This window comes from Pelodiscus sinensis, chromosome 7 (genome assembly GCF_052426305.1).
Source record: "Pelodiscus sinensis isolate ZL-2025 chromosome 7, ASM5242630v1, whole genome shotgun sequence".
In the NCBI taxonomy this organism is placed as follows: domain Eukaryota; kingdom Metazoa; phylum Chordata; order Testudines; family Trionychidae; genus Pelodiscus; species Pelodiscus sinensis.
This window is the reverse complement of record NC_143058.1, coordinates 11838194-11846134: the sequence shown is the minus strand read 5'-3', so window position 1 is coordinate 11846134 and position 7941 is coordinate 11838194.

Genomic DNA, 7941 nt, shown 5'->3' with positions numbered 1-7941 from the left:
CCTATTCCCACTGATAATGAATGGTCAATTAGTTACCAAGATCATGTTATCTCATCAAACTATCCCCTTCATAAACCCATCTAGTTTTATCTTGAAACCAGATAGATCTTTTGCCCCCACTACTTCCCTTGGAAGGCCATTCCAGAACCTCACTCCTCTAATGGTTAGAAACCTTCGTCTAATCTCAAGTCTAAACTTCCTACTAGCCAGCTTATATCCATTTGTTCTTGTGTCCACATTGATATTAAGCTTAAATAATTCCTCTCCCTCCCTGGTATTTATCCCTCTAATATATTTTAAAAGTGCAATCATGTCCCCCCTCAGCCTTCTTTTGGTTAAAGTAAACAAGCCAAGCTCCTTGAGTCTCCTTTCATAAGACAGGTTTTCCATTCCTCGGATCATCCTAGTGTCCCTTCTTTGTACCTGTTCCAGTTTGAATTCATCCTTCTTAAACATGGGAGACCAGAACTGCACACAGTATTCCAAATGGGGTCTCACCAATGCCTTGTATAATGGCACTAACACCTCCTTATCCCTACTGGAAATACCTCTCCTAATACATCCCAAGATCGTATTAGCCTTTTTCATGGCCACGTCACAATGGCGGCTCATAGTCATTCTATAATCAACCAGGACTCCGAGGTCCTTCTCCTCCTCCGTTACTTCCAACTGATGTGTCCCCAGCTTATAACTAAAATTCTTGTTATTAATCCCTAAATGCATAACCTTACACTTCTCACTATTAAATTTCATCCTATTGCTATCACTCCAATTTACAAGATCATCCAGATCTTCCTGTATGATATCCCGATCCTTTTCTGAATTGGCAATAGCTCCCAACTTTGTGTCATCTGCAAATTTTATTAGGACACTTCCACTTTTGGTGCCAAGATCAGCAATAAAAAGATTAAATAAAATTGGCCCCAAAACTGATCCCTGAGGAACTCCGCTAGTAACCTTCCTCCAACCTGACAGTTCACCTTTCAGTATGACCTGCTGTAGTCTCCCCTTTAACCAGTTGCTTATCCACCTCTCAACTTTCATATTAATCCCTATCTTTTCCAATTTAACCAATAATTCCCCATGTGGTACTGTATCAAATGCCTTATTAAAGTCGAGGTAAATTAGATGCACTGCATTTCCTTTATCTAAAAAAATTTGTTACTTTCTCAAAAAAGGAGATCAGGTTGGTTTGGCACGATCTACCTTTTGTAAAACCATGTTGTAATTTGTCCCAATTGCCATTAGCCTCAATGTCTCTAACTACTTTCTCCTTCAAAATTTTTTCCAGGATCTTACATACTACAGATGTCAAACTAACAGGCCTGTAGTTACCCGGGTTGCTTTTTTTCCCCTTTCTTAAAAATCGGAACTATATTAGCAATTCTCCAGTCAAATGGTACAACCCCTGAGTTTAGAGATTTATTAAAAAATTTTGCTAATGGACTTGCAAGTTCATGTGCTAGTTCCTTTAATATTCTTGGATGAAGATTATCTGGGCCCCCCGATTTACTCCCATTAGGCTGTTCAAGTTTGGCTTTTACCTCAGATATGGTAATATCTACCTCCATATCTTTAGTCGCATTTGTTAAGTTACCATTATCCCTAAGCTCTTCATTAGCCTCATTAAAGACTGAAGCAAAGTATTTGTTCAAATATTGGGCCATTCCTAGATTATCCTTAACCTCCACTCCATCCTTAGTAATTAGCGGTCCTACTTCTTTTTTTGTTTTTTTCCTATTTATATGGCTATAAAACCTTTTTCTATTGGTTTTAATTCCCTTTGCAAGGTCCAACTCTACCTGACTTTTAGCCTCTCTCACTTTGTCCCTACATGCTCTAACCTCAATAAGGTAGCTTTCTTTACTGATTCCTCCCATTTTCCACTCCTTATATGTTTTCTGCTTTTTCTTAATCACCTCTCTGAGATGCTTGCTTATCCAGTTTGGTCTAACACACCTGCGTATAAATTTTTTCCCTTTTCTAGGGATACAGGCTTCTGACAGCTTCTGCAACTTTAACTTAAAATAATTCCAGGCCTCCTCCACTTCAAGATCCATAATTTCTTTAGTCCAATCAACTTCCCTAACTAATTTCCTTAATTTATTAAAGTTAGCCCTTTTGAAATCAAAAACCCTAGTCTCAGATTTATTTTTGTTTATCCTTCCATTTAATTTAAACTGAATTAGCTCATGATCACTCGAGCCAAGGTTGTCTCCTACAACCATTTCATCTATGAGGTCCTCGCTACTCACCAAAACCAAATCTAAAATAGCATCCCCCTTGTTGGTTCAGCAACTACTTGATGAAGGAATTCATCAGCTATCACATGTAGGAAAATCTGAGCTCTATTATTATTACTAGCACTTGTTCTCCAGTCTATATCTGGAAAGTTGAAATCTCCCATGATTACGCATTTTCCATGAGTATTTACTTCATTAAAAACATTAAAGGAGGTCTCTATCCATATCCAAATTGGATCCTGGTGGTCTATAACACACCCCAAGCACTATCCCAGGGGAGGATCTGATAGTTTTCTTCCCCAATGTGATTTTTGCCCAAACAGACTGTCTTCTCCATTCCATTACTTTATTTCTTTACAATCTACCTCATCTTTGATATACAATACGACTCCACCACCTTTACCCTTATTTCTGTCTTTCCTAAACAGCACATACCCTTCAATATCTGTATTCCAGTCATGCCTAGTATTCCACCATGTTTCTGATAATATCTGGTTTCACTTCCTGGACCAATAGCTCTAGTTCCTCCTTTTTGTTACCTAGGCTGCTCGCATTGGTGTACAAACATCTTAATTTATACTGTTTGGCCTCATTCACATTCTTTACCCAATTTGGCACGGACGTTATACCTCCAATATGACCTATTAGACTAGTATCCACCCCACCCTTCCTCATGTTCAGTCTCCTACCCCCAGCTATAGCCTTTCTTACTTCGTTTTCCTCCCTCTCAGTGTTAAAATCTGGCATAGAGATTACCTGGGCATCTCCCAACCGTCTCCCCCAAATTCCTAGTTTAAAGCTCTCTTAATCAGTTGAGCCAGCCTCCATCCTAAAAGTCTATTTCCCTTCCTACTTAGGTGAAGTCCATCCCTAGAGAACAGTCCTCTGTCCATAAATGCCTCCCAGTGACCATACATCCCAAAGCCCTCCTTATAGCACCACTGCCTAAGCCATCTATTTATCATCATAATCCTGTCACATCTTAGTTGCCCTTCTCTAGGAACAGGCAGAATCCCACTAAAGATCACCTGAGCCTCAGTTTCCTTGAGCATCCTCCCCAGCCTAGCATAGTCTCCCTTAATTCGTTCCAGCGAGAATCTAGCCGTATCATTTGTTCCTACATGAAGGATGATCAATGGATTCCTTCCTGCTCCCTTAATAATTCTCTTCAACCTCAGTTCCACATCTCTTATCTTAGCGCCTGGCAGACAGTACACCCTTCTATTCTCTGGATCAGCTCTGGTTACAGGCCTATCTATTCTTCTCAATAAGGAGTCCCCAATCACATAGACCTGCCTTTTCCTAGTGACAGTGAAATTCTCTGGTCTATCTCTAGCTTCCTCTGGCTGCAAGTCCTTGCCATTCCTATTTTCCCTTGTAATCCTCTTTAACCCATCCTCTATCCTCCTAATGCTCATTATTGGTGTTGTCTCCATTAAGTGTTCCCCTTTATCTATGAGACTAGCCACTCTTCTCTTCTTCCTCACCCTTCCATCTTTATTATCTACCTGCTGTACCCCTTCTTCATTCTCCAGCTCCACATACCTGTTCTTGAGCTCTATTTTTCCTTCACTGACCCATCTTTTCCTCTGCCTGGTTCTCTGAGTCACATGCTTCCACTGTCCATTTTCTTCGCCCAGCAGTCCCCCCTTCTGAGGCCCTTGATCCTGCTTCCATCTGCATATCTAAACTTTCCCCTACAGCCACGTCATGCCTTTGCCCTATCATCTGCTCAAACCCCCTTCTAAACTCAACCAGAGTTTCCACCTGCATCTCCAGTCCTCGGATCTTTTCTTCCATCAGCTCGATCAGGCGCACTTCATGCAAACAAAACTCCTTTTAGGTACCCCCTCCAGAATCATGTACATACCACAGCTACCACATCCAATCGTCCTCCTTGTGTTCTCTACTACTTGGGCCATGGCCACTAATGCCTCTGTGTTATATCTACTCTCTCACCAAAATCCTCTTAGTCCGGTGAACACAAAAACAAACCCAAACACCCCCTCCACAGCAAAAAGAAACTCCAAACAAGTCCCACAATCCAAACTCCCTTTACAAACTCCCACTTAAACTCCACCATTTACAGCTCTGTTTGCTTGGCTCCTGTGCCGCTGCAGCTATCTGCTGCTGAAAGTTACAAGTGATGCAATTGTATTTTGCTGAAATATTACACAAGGATAACAGAAACCAAATGCAGCTATGACTTGCTGAGTTCCACAGCAAAATAATACAGAGGGACTTAATTCAGCATGTTTACTACTATTTATATTATAGTAATAGTATTACTGGTTAATGTACAGTACAGCTGTGGTGAATCCTTTTTTGAGGATTAGAGAAAGTTATTGCATTTGATTAAATTCCTACTACCTCCTTAGAGCTTTGACTTCTCAAAAATAAGTCAGTAGTGCAATCAGCCACCAGTGTTGGGTTGTATCCATTGGCATTTTCTAAGTATCTCCTTATCTGTTTCCAGTAGGACTTTCTGAAGACACTTTAGTCATCCTTATGGAGAGGGAGATCATGAGGAGGCATGTGAGGCATTAGCCATAATAATATTGAAGTTTAGAACAATGCATTGTGTGAATAGCTTTGATAGTAGTTTAACAATCTGCATTCATCCCTGAAAAATGTCATGTTGGTTGTATGTTTCTGATCACTTCTCTTGTGGTTTGGATAGTGGCACTGGTTAAGGTGTACAGAAGTTAGTGAAGAATCAGGACATGTATATCCATTGATGATGTAGGACCTGGTTTAGATCTGAAGTTAAATCTAAGACTTATACGTTGCTCAGACGGGAGTGAGATGATGAGCTTTCTGTCTACAGGACATAGAAGGATAGTTCTAGCCCTCATCTTTAGACAGCACATGGCAAAAAACAAAAGATAATGTTGATAGGATAAAGGTAATCTGAGTGTCTTGTTGATATTCCATATGAAAATTAAAGTTTTATATGAAAACATTGATCAGTTTGGTACTCATGCTTAAAGGCATAACAGTGTAGTGCATTTAAAAACTTGTTGCAGTGGTCCATTTGTTTAGAAATCCATGTAAGTACACACTGTGGCAACATGGAAAAGTCTTTCCTACAGTTTAGCTGCCTGCAAGTAGTTGAATAGTGTTCTAGGGCTTTCTAATCATGGAAGAAGGTTTTATCCCTTTCCAATAAAGCTTGCAGCGCCACATGATTTCCTTCCAGAAGTTATATATAAGCTACTTTATATATTTTGCCTCTCCACCCCCATATAATAGCATGGAAAGAGGAGTGCTTCTAGATGAATTAGCACTGGCAAGCCTTCTGAAAGGCAGATTAAAATCCTTTTAAGTAATAGTTCATAGCTTCCTAGCACCTGCACTGCACAACGAGGCCATGCTCACTTGCTTACCACTAGCTGTTGCTTATGTTGGAAAAAAAAAATCACAGGAATTATTTATTTGAGCTCCTTATTTAATAAATCAGTAGGGCTGTCAATTGATGTGTGTTAATGCCTGTGATTAACGCAGGGAAGGATTAACGCTTTTCTAACGCATTAATCGCAGGTGTTAATGCTGCGCTGCCCTTTGAAGCACGAGAGCGGCGCCTCAAAGGGGCAGCGCTGCATGGAGCCCTGGGGTCAGCTAGGGACTGCAGCTGATCCCGGTCTCCCAAGGTGCTGCCCCTTGGAAATGCCGCCACTGCATTTCCAAGGGGCAGCTGCTCTGAGCCTGGGGTCAGCTAAGGACTCCAGGGGCAGTGCATGTGATTAATTGCGATTAAATTTTTTAATCACTTGACAGCCCTATAAGTCAGCGATTCTAAATTTGGTCTGCAGAACGCAGCTATGTTAGAAAGTTGAACTGTGGCATTGGTCAACTCTGCTTGGGTCATCTCCTTTCCTTGTCTTGACTATTTAAGTTGCAAGCATTTCGTAACACAAACTGTCAGGCAGGTGTTGTAAAAGGCTTAATATAATTAGGTCCTGATCTGGAATAGTGGCCCAAAGCATATCCCTAACTTTTCTTTTTTAAAGCTGTATCTAGTTTATGTGCACACGCTTTCTGTTTCTGCTCTTTCACCTGATGACAGGCAAATAGTTTTTGAAGGCATTCTTTTTTAGGTACAATTTAGACAAGGATAGTGATAGTTTGACATGATCCCTTCGTTGGGGGAAAATTGTCAAAAGTGAGGTTGTCAAAATTGGCACCACTTTCAGTGTGGAGTTATTCTGTAAGTTTATGAAAAGACACAGTCCACAAGTGAAACATTTGCTGTTATTCTACATAGCTGTTTTGAGATTTGATTATTTAAGTTATTGCAACAAATTGGTAATTAAAGCATGAGATGGCAGAAAGGGACTGTAGGAGATGCCAACTGGCATTCCTACTTAAAAATGGTTAGACTAAATAGTGACTTCAGTGATTCAGAATGCTTTTAAGACTTGGCCTGGCTTCTTATTCCTCCAAGAGATTGTTCACACTCAGATTTCAAAGTAAGGCTGATGACAGAAGAGCAAGTATAAAATACATTTCTTAAACCGAATTTAACTGTGCACTTCATAAACAAAGTAACTTTGGGAGCTATTGAGGACATAAAACAAAAGTTTAGTACTTTCTTCCTACTTAACTTACTAGAATACACAAATGCTCATACCAGAAATGAGGAATCTCCCATATAAACTCTGGCATAAAGACTGAATGGGTCAAAGTTTTTGAAGTGTGGCTGGAACAGGAGTTTGCAAAGCATTAAGACAGTTTAGAGAAAACAGCTGATTAAAAATGTGCTGCCAATCAGTGGCTGGGGATTTCTAGATTGTTACAGTTTTGGACCAGCACCTTTGGAACCTGACTTGTCCCAACCCAGAGAGTTTTTCAGACCAGAGAAGGTCAACACCAACCCCTCTGTTGCTGGCCTCCAGTCTTCCCCCTCAGTCGTTGCTCTGAGCTTTGCTCTTGGATAGTTCCCCTGCTGTCAGGCTCCTGTCTGCTCCAGCCCCCATGCTGGACTCCACTCTGGACCTCCAGGCTCACTGCTCCCGGACTGCCCTCCACTCCTTGCTGGAATCCTGACCGCCCACCTGCCCCCTGGGCTCCCAACTGGCCCCTAGCCCTGGTCTGACCACAAAAAAAAGATGATCTCTCATTTGGTTTAGGTCTACTTATAATTACAGTATAAAAAGTTGTGGGCAGATAGTTGAACAACAGAAACTGAAATAGCCCTCAGCTAGGCATTGTCTTACCAGTATGTGCTTGTGCTAGAATCCCAATAAGTTTTTTCCTGACCAAGACATTTTTCCATCCTATCAATATAATTTTGTGAAGGCAATGGAACTGAGCTCTACACATCATACCTACCATTTCCTACCATGAAAGCTAGCTCTGTAAGGGTACGTCTACACTACAGTGCTAATTCGAACTAACTTAGTTTGAATGAGTTAATTCGAACTAAGCTAATTCGAACTAACGCATCTAGAACTAAAAACTAGCTCGAATTAGCGTTTTGCTAATTCGAACTAGCATGTCCACACTAAGTGGACCCTGAACTGGGCTTAAGGATGGCCGGAAGCAGTGCCGGCAGGGCATCAGAGGAGGACTTAGAGCGTGGAGATGCTGCCTCAGGCTAGCCCAGGGCTGTGCTTAAAGGGACCCGACCCCCACCCCGGACAGACAGTTCTCAGGGGTGCCCCGCTTGCAAAGCAGTCCTGACTTGGATTGCCCGGAC